Raw genomic sequence first — 15,857 nt, 5'->3', positions numbered from 1 at the left:
TTGTCAAGAAGGATAAAATAAAGGTCACTTAAAAAAAAAAGTGCACAGTTATCTAACAAGAAATCACAAGAAAACTGCACTTTACTTTTCAGTTGCAAGCAATCAAATGACAGGAGTAAGCTATCTGTTGAGAACTGATATACCTTTAATTGCCACATATTTCAATCAGTGCACATGTACTTACCTGTGTGCTATACTCCACTCACCTTTACCCATTAGAAATGCATACCGATCCCACATAGGGATCTGCATTCTTCTTGCTTCGTATATGAGCAGTCAATGTATGCTTCAACAGTAATGCTTGCCTTACCTGATTTAGTAATTATCATGTCTCAATATTTGTTAACAGTTCATGACTATTTATTTCAAATTAATTCATCATCATCATCATACGTATCAAGGATTTAGGCCTAGTATGGCCTGTTCCGGCCTTAGAAGTCATCGTTTAAGAGGACGTCCTGGTTTTCTTTTTCCTAATGGCTTGTACTTTAAGGCTTGTTTTGGTAATCTTTCTGTTTTCATTCTTTGAACGTGTTCGATCCATCTATGTTTATATTTTTTAATTTTTTCAATTACTGGTTCTTGGTTTAATTCTTTCATAATATCTTCGTTTCTTTTGTGATCAAATAGGGTATACTTTGCAGTTTTTCTCATAAACTTCATTTCTGCTGTTGTTAATCTTTGTCTTTTTGTGTTATTGTCCAGATTTCGCTTCCATACATTAAGACCGGTAGGGCTAATGTATTGTATACTTTTAGCCTGGTTTGTTTTTGAACTAGGTATGGTTTAAATATAGAGTTAATTACTCCTGTTATTTTTAAATATTTTGCAATTTTTATGTTTATATCTTTTTCATTTTCATAAGTGATCATACATCCTAGGTAGTCAAATGAATTCACCTGTTCTAAGATCTTGTTATCTAATACTATTTTAGTTCTTGCTGGATCTTGTCCCCCAAAGGCCATAGTTTTTGATTTCTCCGTTGATATTATCATACCATAATCTCTGGATATCTCATTTAGATTTAAAATAGCTTTCTGTAAGTCATCTTCAGAATTTGTAATCACTATTTGGTCGTCTGCAAAGAGGAGAGTGTTTAAGTTAACTGTAGGTGAAAGTCTAATTCCTTGATGTGAATTTTTACTCCATTTTATTATTATTTCATTTAAGTAGATATTAAAAAGAGTTGCTGAGAGGGGACATCCCTGTCAGATCCCTTGGTTTATCTCTCTTGTATATGATAGCTCATGATTTAATCTTATTTGTATTTGATTATTTTCATATATACTTGTGACAGCTTTTAGGATATTATTTGGTATTTGTCTTTCTTTTAATATGTTAAATAATATGTTTCTTTTAACTTTGTCAAATGCTTTTTCAAAGTCAATAAATGCAATATGTGTTTCTAAATTATATTCTCTTCTTTTCTCTATTATTAATTTTAGGCAGAAGGCTGGGTCTATACATGATCGTCCTTTTCTAAATCCATTTTGTACCTCTAGAATAAAGTTTTCGGAATATTTCATTAGTTTGTTATTTAAGATTCTGCTATATATTTTGTAACAGGAATTTAGTATACTGATACCTCTATGGTTTTTAGGGTCATCTCTATTACCTTTCTTAAAGATAGGAATCACAATTGCTTTTTTCCATTCTATTGGGGGGATACCAGTTGAGTAAATTTTATTTAAAAATAATAAAAGTCTTCCTTTGAATCTTGTTCCTGCGTATTTATATAGTTCTGAACCTAGCTTATCTTCTCCAGGTGATTTTCTGTTTCTTGTTTCTTTCAACCTGATTTCTAATTCTTCTTCAGTTATTTCCGTTTCATTTTCGTTAATTGTTTGCCAGTTGTCTTTTTTAAAATATTTGCCTGTCCACAGTTCTGTGTAGTAATTTAGAAATTCTTCTAATTTCAATTCAGTGTTTAAATTAATTACTGCTCAAAATTATTTCTTCAAGAATTTTCTGGGTGTGCAGTTCATACATTGCACACCCTGAATAGATGCCACTGAGTTCTATCCTTATATAATGAAACTATTTTGGCCTCCATCAACTCCTTATGAATCCTGATCATTTTTTTTAAAAGTATCTGCTGATATTGCATCTGATTCTGCTGTGTTTTAATGACACTTCTGCAATATCTTTTTAACATCTTAACCTCATTCTAGTTCCACCTGAACTTTGAAAAACTAATGGGTCTGTTTGAATGTATACCTTGTCAAAGTGTTTACTTAATAACTATGCTATTTCCTGTGTATTTGTATTCTTTCTTATCATCTGTATTCAAATAAGGTTATCCTACCAATACTTATGCTTCTGCTGACTCAACATACAGCAAAAGAATTCTCTAGGATTTCATTTTATCAGATCAGGCAAGTTCTTTTCGTAGTCTTATTTCACATTTCTCACTATGGATGTCATTCTCTTGGCCTGTTTTTTATACTGTTCTTGAGTCAATCCATTTTTTCCAATAAATCACAGAGAGCTCTTGCTTTATAGCAAGATGTAATAGAGGGACAACAAGGTTTGAGAGTGCTGAATCTGATCACTGCATCAGAGAACATAACATTAACCAATCTAGCTATGCTGCCACTACTTGGAGAAAGTGATCAAGTAGTTTTGACCGGGAAGATTGCCAGACATGCAGAATTTTCTATTGAGAAGGGATATATGTGGAATTACAAAGCAGGTGATTATGACAAGCTAAGAAGTCAGATTTCATCAGTTTCATGGCATTAGAAATTGAAAGAAGGGGGAGATAGATGGTGGTGGTACATGCAGAATTTTCTATTGAGAAGGGATATATGTGGAATTACAAAGCAGGTGATTATGACAAGCTAAGAAGTCAGATTTCATCAGTTCCATGGCATTAGAAATTGAAAGAAGGGGGAGATAGATGGTGGTGGTGCATGGAAGGTGGTCAAAGAAAGTAGTATCAGAATGTATACCTAGAGTCAGAAGGATATATCAGGTAGGAGTTGTATGGATGAATAGTATCATTAAGCAAGAGTTGTAGAAAACGAAACGCTGTGGAGGGAATATAAAGAAAACAAGTGATCAGCATGCCCATGAGCAGTATAATACACAAGCAAGAAGGGTGAATGGTAAGGAAAGCCAAAGCCAATTAAGAGAGAAACTTAGATGATGACACCAAGAGAAATCCTGAAGAGTTCTTTCATTATGTGGAAAGTAAAAGGAGGAATAGCCATGGAAGGATGACTTTAAAAGGTGCTGATGGTGGGGAGATAACAGAACCAAAACAAATAGCTGAATTACTGAGTGAGCATTTTGCAAGGTACACCATCTAGGTGGTGACATTGCAATATCAGATGTGACATTGACTGATAAGAGAATAGAGGTTGAAGAAACGGAAGTGCTTAAAATAATGCAGAATCACAATATGAACACAGCCATGAGATTAGATGGCATATCAGCTCATGCATTACGAGAATGTGCAAGGGAATTATAAGCTCCTCTGATGAAGCTGTTTAATTTAAGCATCAATACTCGGAAGGTGCCAATGGAGTGGAAACAGGGCAAAATAGTCCCATTGCATAAAGGGGACTCTAAGACAGAAGTAGCAAATTATAGGCTAATCAACATCTCAGGAGTGGTGATTAAGGTATTGGAGAAAGACAGAATTCAGGACTGGGTGGATAGAAATATGATACTCTATGAGAGACAACATGGTTTTGTGAAGGCTAGGTCTTGCCTTAGCAACGTGCTTATTTTTTTATAATCAAGCGACAATGGAGTTGAATAAGGGAAAGGCTATTCAGTGATACTGCTAGACTTTCAAAAAGCATTTGACAAGATTCCACATAGAGCTCTATTGCACAAATTGGAATGAATATGAATCTGGTGATTTGGCTTAGAGGGTGGCTGATGGACAGATATCAAAAAGTACTTTATGGAGGAGTTGAGTCCAGGAGAACTCAGTACTTAGTTCTATGTTGTTTAATTTGTGTATCAATGATATAGAAAATGATCTGACCGGAAATATTCATTTGTTTGCTGATGATGTTAAACTCAGAAGAGCAATGGTAAACGAAGTTGATGCAGAGATCCTGCAGGAAGACTTAAATATCAGTATGGGCAAAGGTAAATGGCTACAGTTTAATGTGGCCAAATGTAAGGTAATGCACTTTGGGAAGAGATCACAAGCTGTATATTATACTGATGGAAGTGAACTGCGGAAACTGATGAGGCCAAGGACTTGGGGGGGGGGGGTGATTGTGGACAGGGAGTTGAAGTTTAGAAGGCATATTGCTGTAATCAAAACAGCACATCAGATTATGTGGTTATTGAAGAATATGATAACAAGCAGAGATAGAGAGGTTATTGTTCCCCCATATAAGGCCATATCTGGACTACTGCACACAGATCTGGACTCCCAGATTCCATGGAGATGAAGAAGTGGTAGAGATCCATAGACAAGTGACAAAGATTGTGGCAGGTGTGTGGAATATTCCCTATGAGAATAGACTGATGATCTGTGGGCTTCAAAAATTAGCTGACAGGTGAAAAAGAGGAAACATGATAGAAGCATTTAAGTTATTAAAGAGGTTTTATACGATTGATACCGAAGATTAGGTCATTAGTGGAAGTTGTGTAAGAGTGTGGTTAGCAAGGGTGTTAGGACTAGATTTTTTGCTTGGAGAGTGGTGAATGGGTGGAATGAGATGCTAGAAGTGGTTGTGAGTGCTTCATCAGTGATGAATGAGTTTACAGAGAGGTACAATAGGTATTAAGTGAATAATGGATATTCAACAATGAGTCATCTGACTCCATGCAGTCACCTGTATAATAATAATATAGCTCTGTTCATCCATTTATCTCCCTTGTAATTTATTTTCCTGACTCTGGGGATGTAGATGGTTATAACTTTCTTTAGCCACTCTCCTTGACGACATTCCTGAAGTGCTGACTGTTTCACTATGCAGTTTCTCAGACTTATGCATTGCTTCAAGCTACCTTCTCTATTACTAAATCTAAAATTCTTGCAGCCTGAGTCTCTTCCATGTGTGCTGCTGAGGAAGTTGTTCCCCATTAACAACTCTATAAATTTTCTTTCCCTCTTCCTGTTTCATTTCTCCTCCTTCCAGTCTACATCACCATAGTTAAATCACACATTATGATAGTCTTTCTAGTATCTATAAAGTTAATCTGTCTATGCAGTTCACAACCTCTTCCGATGACCTTTTGGTCTATAAGCAGTACCCAACTATGCATTTTGTCCCATAAACCTTTAATTCATGCTAACAAGCCTCAAATCTACTGCCTGTATTACTCATACTATCACTATCTTCCCAATCTCTACTAATTAAATGCAATTCACCTGCAATCATGATGAACAGTAATCCTCCTCCCTTCCAAATCCTTCTTATTCTGCCTTATCTTCCCAGAATACATTACACCTATCAAATTCTATTCCTACAAGCATACCAATTTCAGTCAACTAAGTCTCGTTAATGGCAACAATTTTTGATTCAAACAAAATAATGTTTGCCTAACCAAGAATTTCTTTTTTACTAAAGTATTCTTCAAGTATAATCATATGTAATGGATGTTAACGATTAAAGCAAATTCCATACAGACTAAAGAGAAAGGTGTACCTTTCCAATAAGCAATAGTGCTTATTGCTTGGTTAAAAATATGGAATGTTTTTTAATTTGACAATATATGAATTCATATATTGTCAAATTAAAAAACATTCCATATTTTTAACCAAGCAATAAGCACTATACACAAAATTTTACACAAACAATTCAGTGTTTTTACAGGTTATTGCAAGTTTTTTCACTGGCTGGAAAATATCCACATTTTACCCTGATGTAAGGAAGTAAACCAAGCGTGTGCACATGAAATATCTTTGCTTCACTCCATTATAACATGATAAAATACAACTGAAACCATGAATATGCTTTATCATGTATAATGTTTTTACTTGCTTGAATAAAAATCTGATTAAATATATGTAAGATTTATCAATCCATCATTGTCTTTTGGGTTGATAAATCTTATCATACATTAATGTACTATTATATGTATACCTCTCAAGTTACATATCAGGAATTTGATGATAATAATTTATCAACCTCAAAACTATCCTCCATCCAAAATTTAAATGTATCTATACATACATGATATAAGATAAAAAGAAAAATAAATAAGATATTCTTATTCTAGTACAACTCAGTGTTTATTACAACAGTTTTATTTTATTTATTATTTTTTTATATATATATTTTGTTATTCTTCTCCCCTCTCACTGTTACACTTTTCAGCTTTGGTTTTAACATTCTGATTAATTGCAAATATTTTTATTTAAGTCATATAAATTTAGTTAGGCAGTGTGATGCTGAACTTGTAGTCTGTCCATTCTTCTCATCTTTGTCAATAACTTCATCAGAGGAATTAGTTGACACGAATTTTATTTCTTTCTTTATATTACTGCTGCATCCAATTCTTGTCCTTAACTGCCTTTTCACTTCACTCCTTACAGGTCCTCTCTTATTGTTTTTTCACCTTTGTGGCAACATTTTTTTAAATCAATTACTTTTATTAAAAAGGATTATTATTTCATCAGTTTTTCATAACATTTTATAACTAATCCTAATCATATAACTGCACTGTGCTGGCAATGCATTTTTAGACATTCATCAAAAAACTTCTTAATATACACTTCTGACAGCCATCGACAGCAATTCATTTTCCAAGGAAGCCCGACCATTATAGCTATCTTATGAAGGCACACTTTCTGAATATCCAGAACACCAGTCCACAGCTGCATTTTTCTTTCTATATATACTTCCTATATATATATATATATATATACACAGATTAAAAAAGAGAAGATAACATACTATAGAGAAATATCTGTCTAAAATAGATAAATGTAAATATAACATTCATGCATTTATAGAATCTGTAGAATTTTAAAGTGGAAACATGATCTCATTTTCAATTTCTAGATCATATGTATTAAATTTCACTGGTTTAAATTGCACAATTTTCTCTAAATAAAGAATTACTTTTTTTCCTCCCCTTTATAGCAAGATTTGTGGAGGTTCCATAATTAAACAATCACACATATGCCACAGTAGAAAATCATATTTATTTTGCAAATATTTTGTCTTATGTATTATAAGATATCATCAGTGAGATCAAAGAACAACAGTAAGGAATTTGAACATACAGTGCATGTGCCAAATTTGAATCCCTCTGCATATGTAGTTGCACATTTGTTGTTAAAAACTATTAGACTGAAGATGATAATTAATTATTTATAATGAACAGCTTATATTTCTACCCACTGCAGGGTGAAGTTCTCTCCCATTGAGGGAGGTTTTAGGTCTACAACTCCCATGGTGACCCAGTCCATATTGGAAGCTTATCACAAACATCCATGTCTACATGGGATTCGAACCCACAACCTCTTGGCTGGAGAGCAGATATGCTAACCACTCGGACAACCAGGCCGGCAGTATTAATAATACAAGCTATTTAACACAATTGAGTATAACAATTTCCCAAACTCTCATGGTAAGACAATTGTTACAATTAAGATTTGGTCAATGAAGTAGAGCTTCAGTACTTTCTTTGAATAGCCGTTCATATGTGTAGATAGATCTGTGCAAAAGTTTTGTGTTTTTCCCAGTGGATCCTATGGTTTGCATTTTCAATTCCAAGCTGTGTCAGGCCAGATTTGTGCAGTTTGATGAGCTAGATGTGGTCTTGATGTTTTCAGAAATATGTTTATTGACTGATCTATGTTTGCCCATAGTATGACAGATTGCATGAACAGTGAACTTGGAGTACCGGTGATCAATGATAAGAGTTTGTCTTTTGGAGAGGATAACAGATTACAGATTTGGTTAATGAGTTTGAAGGTGGCAATAGATTGGTATTTTTTCATAATCTTTGCTACTTGTTCAGGGATACCTTTGTAAGATATGGGAGTCCTGTGGAGTTCTATTTCTTTTCTTGGATGTTGTGAACTATTTTTTGTGTTGCTCTTGGGTTGTATTATCCTTAGTAGAGCAGTTTGTTTGATGGTTTCCAATACCTGTTTTTGAGCAATCCCTCAGAGGAATAAATCTTGTGTGCTCTAATCACTAAAAATTTTATGCTGCCATATTTCTGAGATAGATATTGTGACTATAATGGTGGAGGTAGAAAGCAATCCATCTGGGTTCCACTGGATATGAATGTGCAGAAAAGAAATTCCCCTTAGTGTTTCTTTTTCTTATATGAATTTAATGTGAACATGTAGATTGTTAATTTTTTTTTGCAAAAATATATGGAGTGTTGGCTCGGTGTAATTTCATACTGCAAATATGCAACCTACGTATCGTAGCCAGTAGATGGATTTGGATCAACAGCAAAGATTCTTTCTTCCAGATGCAGATAAAAGTTTGCTAAATTAGGTGATAGTGAAATCTCTGCTCTTGATTTAAAACCATCTATTTGGCTATAAGTCAAAAACAGATCAAATTTCATAAAGAATACACCAACTTTTAACTGAATTTTTTTTTTGTGTGTGGAAGGGGGGGAAGAGGAGACTTCCTATCCATAAAGGGCAATAAGCCTTTGAACAGCCTCTTTGAATATCTGTCAGAGATATAATAGTTTTTGCAAAATGGAAATATATGCAATATGTTTTTACATATTCCATAAAAATATCTAAATTATTCATATATTCTAAAAAAAACAACACCCAAAAAAACCAATTATTATGTGATAGATAAATTTCATCACCTACAAAGTATGAAAGGACCACTCTACTTATTAGAAGCCTGAAAGGGCTTAAAAAGTCCCATTTCTCAGCATGAAGGATTTCTAGAGTATCTATCCCTTAGTCCACTCAGAGGGCTAACCTACTATAGGTTTACAACCCCTTGTGAGTGGGATTCACATACAAAAAATTTCTATGATATAAGAAAACATCACAAGGAATGCTGTCAGCTAAGATAAAGTGTCAAGTGTATAGATTCTCTTGCCAACATGTAAAGAATAATGAAGCACTTATGTTTTCATGGGGTCCACATAGCTCATTCTATCTCCTTCATTAAAAATTCATTCTCTTTTTTGAATCAAGTAAAGAACATTACACCTCAACCTTCAGGCTTAATAATGAACTTTGGTGTCACTTCTTTCTATGCTAATATATTGTTAGTAGATACCTATCTTATTTTGTTATGCATTTATATTACTTTCATGCTTGTGTAATTGTGTGGTAATAACTTCCATAAAGTTAGACTGACAGAAGAGAGACTGTTACAAGTTCAGTTTGAGGTACCGAGAAGAGAGCTTTTCTAGGCCTTGTTTTATATTGTTCACAAATTATTGATCCTTGATGCAGGCAAGTAAGGTTTTTGATGCCCAAAAATTCATGCAGCTCAGAAAAATCAACTAAAGAACTTTACTATTTCAGATAAAAAAATACTATTTCAGAAATTAATATTAGTTAGAATTAGGAATACAAGATGGCAGTAGTGGTCTACTATCACTCATCACCTATCTCTTGAAATTGTAAATTGTTGAGAGATATGAACTCAACAACTACAAATGACAAAGTCCAGAGCCTTGCCTTTAGGAATTGTAATTTCCAAAAGTTATGGCTATAAAGAGTTCAACCTATTCCCTCTGGAAATATAAAATAGGCATCAGATGATATATTTACTCTGGCTAAGAGCAAATACTGCACATAGGATTCCTTCCTGAAATAAATCTGTTTCTGGATAATATGTATTTTATTTATATATAATTTTTTGACTGAGTAATTGCAAAATAGATATAACTTTTCTTCCAGCTTTCAGAAAAGACTTACTCAATAAAAATTAAATAATGATTTAATAACAATAGAAACAATGTACAAAATTAACTAAAATATATAACATAAATGCCCCCATAGCGCAATTGGAAGAATGTCATTACGTTACGCTATTCGACTGGAAGAGGTCATGATTCAAGTTCGATTCTCATTGCGACGGGAAGAATCTTTATGGAGGAGGAGGGGTGATGTGATAGAGACCTACAAGTTGGTAAGGGGTTGTTACAGGATCAATGTTGGAGATCAGGGGAGAACCAGATGTCATCCCTGGAAGCTGTATAAGGAGGGTGTGAGCAGGGGTAAGAAACAGGTTTTTTGCAAGCAGAGTTGTAATGACTGGAATGCCTTGCCTGGGAAAGTGATGTGAGTGTGTTTAAGGCACAGTATGATGAGCTGTGTGTGTGTGTGTATGACAAAAGGACCTCCTAGATGAGTCTTTGATTCCATGGGGGGTCTTGAGATGATGATAATAATATTTACAATAAAACAACTCCAGTAAGCTTTCAATTATCTAACTGCTGTGTCTGATAACTGAGACAGTTAACCGAAGGTACAGTACAGGGTGCTCCAAAGTTAGTTGACAAACTTACCCATTCAAGGGTAATGAAGTTAATGAAGATTCAGTTCTTTGAAAGTTGGATAATTGAGAGATCACTCTATACAGAGATTATTTGGCCAATGAAAATCATTGGCCAAATACATTTATTAGATATGGAGTATTTTTAATATGTTACTTATTGAAATATCCTGGCTTAGTTTTCCTATCAACTTAAAACTTAATCAACACATATAAAACATACCTTCAACAATATTTCAGATTAATAAATCAGAGAAAATTTCCTGCTCTTTCTCCCCCCCCTTTTTTTTTTGGAAATAAAATTTCACAAACTAATTAAACATGACCAAATGTCAGGAAAAAAATTTTATTTCCATTCCTGCAAGTGGCTGGAAGTTTCAGTTCAGCACCTGCCTCATTTATCATTAAATATCCTTAGATGCAACTCTTACTGTTTCTTAAAGTAGCAGAATACAGTTATCCAGTCTAACTTTTTATTATATCTGGAATAGTAATTCCTTGCAGAATAAGCTTGAAGAATGTAAAGAGCTCAAATTTTATTTCATTCTTCTTATTCTTATTTTTTTTTTTTTTACAGGGAACCCATCCAAGAAAGGTTGGTCAACCTATAGTGCACTAGTATCATGAACAGGCATCTGTGATTTATAAAAAGATTAACTGAAGATTGCAATTTTAGATTCCTTCATCGTTTTTCATGAAGAAGAAACCAGCGCTTTCCCTGTAAAACAACAGGTGCCAGTATGCATTCTTTGCTAGCAGGAAAAGTTGAAAATTAAAGCCATATGACACCCATATTTCATGTGTCACCATTAATAAAGATGCCAGTATACTGTACCATCCCAAAGAAAAGCACTAAGGACTATTTATATTAACAAAAAAAAAATTCCATTTTATTCTTCTTTAGTCAACTTACATACTATGAATGTCCTCTTTATATGTTTATATTAATAGAAATGATATTTCAAAGAGTATGTTCTTTTATTATTTCCTTTTTTATTCTTTCTTGTAACACTTCTTTTTTTTTTTTTGTCAAGCTTATGGCAATTTTTTATGTGAGACTTGAAAAAAATGTTCATCCTAACAAGACAAATTCTTTTTACTTTATATCAATCCCCCCATTCTACTGTCCTTAGTAACTCCCATTCCTTTTTAATCTCTCTCTCTCTACTTCACAGAGAAAGAGAAACTGAGACCAATAAAGAGACATAATTTTCAGATGCAGTGAGAACAGTTCTACAGTTCTTAACAGGTCCTTAAGCACTCATAAATGATTCTAGGTATCCTTGGATTTTGTAACCATGATTCCGGGATGAGGTGATGTCCTATGCTTATAAGCAGAGCTATCCAATCTTAGTTAATCCAAGGGCTGCATCCAGAATAATAAATACAGTACATATATTAAATTACTTGGAGAGTCCTATGCACCCGGAGCATGCGCATTGGAACAAAATAGCGTAAGAACGCTTCTTCTACACATCTAATATTTGAAAAACATGTGGGTATATAGTGATGTAAAAACAAAAAATAAAATTACCAACATCGAGATTTTCGATTATTGATAGAATTAAAATATCTACGCATTCCAATTATTTTATTTTTTCGCTCATGAAAATCAAAACCTACAGGGGGGGGGGGTCACAAAATCGCACCATGGGCAGCATCTGGAATTTGGGACTATAAGTATACTTCGTAAATAAATTGCATGTGCTCTGGTTTTCAAGATGAAAAACCCCACCACCACCTTTGTATGACACTGACTAACTCATCTTCACTTGAAAAATCCCGATAAAGGCTCTTCATGCCCTAGAAAGAATTTGAACCCAGGGGTTTTTTGTCTTTTTTTTGCACAGTAAATTCATCAGTTCTTAGTAACTTTTGTTTATCAGAAATATCTGTATCACTCAGAGATATACATATAAGATAATTCATACTATATTTTTTTAATAATGGCTTCACACATGCAAGAAAACTAAATATAATTTATTACTCCTATGTATTTCACTCAATATGTCATGAGCTTCTTTCAGGGAGAAGGCAGAAAAACTGGTAATAACATCTAAATTATGAATACAAGAATGAATCATATAGCCTTGATCAAAGCTGTCCAGTAGGAGGAAACACTATTAGAGTACAGATGTGGGAATAGATGTATAATTAATTAATAAAGAATATAAAAAATTATAAATGATTAACAGCAATCACTTCCCAAAAGTTAGAAATAGGCATACAGTCTGTCTGATTAAGATTAGGATGGAGGAATAGGGTTTCACATGATTCAAAAAACAGATGATCAAATTTGAACCCACTGTAGTATAACATCGCGGTGCAGTTCCAGTGGACTCTGTGTCGATGGCATGAAGAGTAAGGCCTGAACCTTTAAAATCCAAAAATCTTATATAATCTTGATGTTCTTCAATTCTAATAGTAGCAGAATGGCCAGTCTGTCCAAAAGTAGCAAAGATAACAGAACACGATATTTGATATTGGAAGTTTATTTTCCACTTGGTTACACTATAAAAAATTTAGATTAATCCTTTATCCAAGTGTAAGCAAACAAAGTTTGCACCTGAAGTATCTTCGGGACTGAGGCAACTCATAGTAAAGGTGGACCAAGCTCTCATCACTCCTTGTCTCAGTATCTCCCATAATGCAAAGCACATCTCCTTGTGGACATGTATAATGCTATGCATTAAGGGAAGGGCCACTACCCAGACCGGTTTCGACCTTTACTGAGGTCTTGTCAGTGGGAGCCAGACCCAGAAGTGGTGATACTAAGGCAGAAGCAATGGAGAGGTCATATTTACTTATACGAGTTGCCAAAAGGTGTACTATCTTATTATTAAATTACTCTGGATTTAGAGAAAGATGCTGGAAGTTTATTTTCCACTTGGTTAGACTATAAGAAATTTAGTTTAATCCTTGATCCAAGTGTAAGCAAACAAAGTTTGCACCTGAAGTATCTTCAGGACTGAGGCAACTCGTAGTAAAGGTAATAGGGCTTCACATGATTCAAAAAACAGACAATCAAATTTGAACCCACTGTAGTATAACATCTTGGTGTAGTTTCTGTGTCTAGTGTCTGTTTCATTGTAATAGTGTTGATGGCATGAGAAGCAAGGCCTGAACCTTTAAAATCCAAAAATCTTATATAATCTTGATGTTCTTCAATTCTAATAGTAGTAGAATGGCTAGTCTGTCCTTTACTATGCGTTACCTCAGTCCTGAAGATACTTCAGGCGCAAACTTTGTTTGCTTACACTTGGATAAAGGATTAAACTAAATTTCTTATAGGATATTTGATAAACACCAGGCAAGGATGCGGGTGATAATGTATCTTTGATAGGTGCTAAGAAAGATGAAAAATATAGTATGTCTGACACACATCTCCAATAAACAACTAGTAACTTCTTATGAAGATTACTGGAGGTCTGTCAGAAATTTTGGTAAGCTGCTTAAAGAAATCAGACTTGTGCAACCAACTTGTGTTTCTAAAATGATGTAATTCCCAAATTTATCAAAATGAAGAAGGCTATTACATCTTATTCTGCTCATAATATTTACCAAGAGCTAGCAAGGCACTATTGTCTGAAAGGATATGCTAAGAAGCTCTTCTTTTCTAACAATAAAATTTCTGAACTTCAAATTATACTACAGAATAATCTTAGTCCTGAACATTTTGACTTAATCAGTAGAACTTCTCTTTCCTCAGCCAGACATGATCACTTAAACTATAAACAGAAGTTGATATGTAAATTTGAATTATTAGAACAAAGAAGCCACCGGTTCATTCAGCAATCACACAGCTTTGCCTGTTAGTATAAAAATGGGTTATAAATTTAACTAACTGTCCTTTTACACCTCATCATCTGCCTCATTTAGACTTTATGGTAGGTGTAGAAAAAGACATTAAGGAATTATGTACAGATGATGCTAACAAGTTAAGGTTTGAGATTGCACAGATTTTGTATAAAGCTAAACCTCTTTCTCCTCTGAATATTACAAGCTCTCCATTCTTTATGCCAAAATAATAACATTGTAATAGAATAGTCTGACAAAGGAAATGCAACTGTATTCATGGATACCACTAACTACAATCGTAAACTTAATGTTTTACAGCATAATAGATGCACAGAGATCCTATGCAAAGCCAGCTAAAACAAATTGAATAGCTAGATCAAATTGTTAGATCAAACATATTCCTTAGATCAGTGGTTCTTAACTGGCGTTTTCCCAGGAACACTGGTGTTCTGCAAGAAGTTCTGGAATTTGTCATTTTTAAATTAATTTGTCAGCACAAATTGATTTAATGATGGTTAATTGATTATTAATTAATAATTAATTATCGATTGATTAATGATAAAAAATCAGCTAAATTATCAATTAATTATTAATTTACACATTACAAAATAACCAAGGTGTTCCATGAAAATTTCAGGATTTGTGAAGTGTTCCGTAGTCGAAAAAAGTTTGAGAAACACTGCTTAGATACTAATACTATTGAAAAGTTGAGGATTTATCATGCTCATCCTCCACGTATTTATGGCATTCCTAAGGTACACATATCTGGTTATCCATTATGTCCAATAGTTGATTGCAGAGGATCGCTTATTATTTGGCAAAATATCTTTCAAGACTTCTACGAAATTTTACTGGGAAAACCACCTCTTATATAAAAAATAGTTTTCACTTCAACGCAAAAAAAATTAAAGATCTTAATCTTCAAAAGTCTGAAATGATGGTTTCCTCTGATGCAGTTTCATTGTTTACAAATATAAAACTTCAAGAAACTCTACAGATTTTACAAGCAGATTTACCTGTTGGCATCGTCAAATTCAAGTTTACTATCAATGCTGGCTGTTTTACTTGGCTTAATAAATTATCTCAGTAGAGATCGAAGGTACTGTGATGGGTAGTCCTATATTACTCTCTTTGGCTGATTATTTTATGGAACATTTAGAGGATCAGATTTCTAACACCATTTCTCCTCGACTTCGCATTTGGCTATGTTTGTGGATGACATCTTTTGCAATCTGAGACAGAACTACTCCAGTGTCTGGTTAAAATTAATTCATTATATGTTTCATCAAGTTCACTATTGAACATAAAAACAACAATCTTTCCTTTTTGGATATCTTAATGCACATATACTCAGCTGGTAATATTGAATTTTCTGATTACACGAAGCCATCTTTATATCCATGCATCTTCACATCATCATTCTTCACAAAAAATAGGCATTATCAAAAGCCTTCTACAATAAGCATGCAATTTGTTCTTCTGAGTCTCATCTAAAAATAAAACTGGATAATAATTATCAAATACAGAAAATATTTGATAATTATTATCCAGCTTTCAGATTGCAATCTGATGTTAAAAGGATCAGCATACCATACCTTAAAGCAGCGTTTCTCAAACTTTTCCTATGATAGAACACTTCACAAA

General features: G+C 33.7%; 1 protein-coding gene across 2 annotated transcripts in view; it reads right to left on the bottom strand.

Moving 5' to 3' along the window:
• Positions 1-6,202: 6,202 nt before the first annotated feature.
• The window catches only part of rho-7 (rhomboid family intramembrane serine protease rho-7), a 141,330-nt gene continuing 131,675 nt past the window's right edge, over positions 6,203-15,857 (bottom strand). For both annotated transcript variants that reach the window (XM_090413817.1, XM_090413818.1), the window contains exon 10: positions 6,203-6,817. The gene's annotated coding sequence lies outside the window, so the exon portion shown is untranslated. The remainder of the gene's footprint in view (positions 6,818-15,857) is intronic.

This window comes from Typopeltis vanoorti, chromosome 24 (genome assembly GCF_054136105.1).
Source record: "Typopeltis vanoorti isolate ZY-2024b chromosome 24, IOZ_Tvanoo_1.0, whole genome shotgun sequence".
NCBI lineage: Eukaryota > Metazoa > Arthropoda > Arachnida > Uropygi > Thelyphonidae > Typopeltis > Typopeltis vanoorti.
The sequence above is the reverse complement of the archived record's forward strand: the minus strand, read 5'-3'. Positions and strand labels throughout refer to the sequence as shown.